This window comes from Bison bison, unplaced genomic scaffold (genome assembly GCF_000754665.1).
Source record: "Bison bison bison isolate TAMUID 2011002044 unplaced genomic scaffold, Bison_UMD1.0 scf7180017864338, whole genome shotgun sequence".
NCBI classification, from domain to species: domain Eukaryota; kingdom Metazoa; phylum Chordata; class Mammalia; order Artiodactyla; family Bovidae; genus Bison; species Bison bison.
Genome location: NW_011494910.1, coordinates 3,254,718 through 3,256,600, shown reverse-complemented (window position 1 = coordinate 3,256,600; position 1,883 = coordinate 3,254,718). Strand labels below are relative to the sequence as shown.

The window sequence follows — 1,883 nt, the reverse complement described above, 5'->3', positions numbered from 1 at the left end:
TGGGGGAGGGGGAGCAGAAGAAGGGGAAGGGACACGGTGGTTTTTCCACAGCTGACTTAGTGAGGCTCTGAAACCCAGAGAAACTGGTGTGGATGTTAGAACTTTCGTTTAGGCTTGGAAGTCACTGGCCAGGACTGCCTCTGCCTCGTTTCTGGGGCTCAGAGACTGTATGTGAGTGTGGGTGTGTAGTGTTAGCAGTAGTAATTGGACTGAGTGACTGTCTCAGTTCATCTGAAAATGGTACCCATGTCTTGCATCATTATGAGGAATGGATGAGTTTATGCATGAAATGCATTTAGAAGGGCGACTGGCACAGTCAGTAAAAGTTAACTATTATTATATGAGGCTACAGCAGCAGAAAAAGGGGAGGGAGCATCTTGCCAGCGGAGGGTCCTCCAGTCCCCTGTGCTGGGTGGGGCCTAGACAGTCTGCCCACCTGGTTTGGTAAAGAAGGGTCACCGGCAGTGCAGAGGGGTGAGCCAGCACTCATCCAGGTGGCCAGACCCCTGGTGGGGGCCAGGATCTCACAGGACACTGTCAGCTCACTCTCTGAGCCCTCCTCCCCCTTCCTCCTCTCAAGACACAAGGCATGCAGGCTCCCCTAGTCAGGGGAGGGTGGGCTCCTGCTCCCTCTTGCACCCCCAGTGCTCCTCCCCCAAGCCTGGAAAAAACCACCATCCACGCTCTCCTGGCTCAGTAATTTTCCAACTGACCTGGAATTCCTCCTGACTGCTGCCCTCTTTTCTGGGGCAAGAGGGACACCAGCTAAGGGACCCAGGACTCCACCCAATCCTCTCTGCTGGCCACAAATGGGTGTGCCAAAGGCTTTGGAAAGCGATTGCAGCCCTGGAGGGTCACCTGCTGGGAGGCTGGGGGAGGGGTAAGTGTGCCCAGAGAGGCAACTTATTCAGTGATCCAGAAAATAGAGTAGATTCTTGTTTTTTTCTCCCTCTCTTCTCTCCTGTGCCCACTCTCCTCATCACCATCACCAGGGCTCCACTGTTCCTCTCTCCCTTAGAGATTTCCCATTCTTCTCTGCCTTCAATTGGAAGTTCCCTTAGAGACCCTCTGGCCAACTCCTTCTTACCCAGCCTCAGAATATGGAAGGGACTTGTTCCCACATCATGCCTGGTTGATGTCAGGGCCAGCCTTGGAGCCCTGTGCCTTGGTGCTGGATCCATGGCTACAGTCAACTAGGTCCTCCCTTTCAAAAGCATCTTCCCCCTGATTTTACAGTATTCAAATCAACAATGCACATAAATCGGAGTGCTCTCCACTCCATGGAGGAAGAAAGACACAACTGGGCCCCCCACCCCAAGGGCAGCCTGGGCCCCCAGTTCTCTCCCACCTGCACAGTTCAGTCTTGTTAAAGGCATCCTAGAAACAGGCATCTTCTGGGACCTTGCTCAACAGCTGATAAAGGGAACATTTTACTGTCAACATATCCTATTTCCCCCGCCCCTTTCCCGATACACAGCCTTAAGCAGAAAGAAAAAAATCTGAAATCTTTTTTAACTTCAGAAAGAGGGACTGAGTGAGCCATCAGGAAGCTCTTTCTGCTTCCGAGAACAGCAAACAGTAGGAAGAGTAACTCGGGGAGAATACGACATCTCTTGCAAGGGCTGGTCCTGGGTGGGTGGGGTGCGGCTCGGCCCGGGGGACCAGGGGCTGGCCGGCATAGCTCGCGCGGGTAATGGCTGCAGACCGGCCGCGGGGAGCGGAGGCGCCCCGAGAAGCCGGGCAGGTACTACCTAAATGGTTGGTGGGGGGGGCGAGGGCGAGGGGGCGCCGCACTGCCCTAGGTAATGATAGTCTGGGAGCCACGCGGGGGCTGCCCGTCGCGGTCGCGGCTACAAAGACAGCTCCGGGACCTCCCGCTTTCC

The 1,883-nt window shown here is 55.1% G+C and overlaps 1 protein-coding gene across 2 annotated transcripts in view; it reads left to right on the top strand.

The window, feature by feature from the left end:
* The first annotated feature begins 861 nt into the window (after positions 1-861).
* The window catches only part of SLC45A3 (solute carrier family 45, member 3), a 22,163-nt gene continuing 21,141 nt past the window's right edge, over positions 862-1,883 (top strand). Inside the window, exon 1 of one of the 2 annotated variants that reach the window (XM_010854175.1) lies at positions 862-880. The gene's annotated coding sequence lies outside the window, so the exon portion shown is untranslated. Of the gene's footprint in view, positions 881-1,688; positions 1,745-1,883 lie in introns of those variants that run through there. The other variant, XM_010854174.1, reaches the window with a different exon arrangement.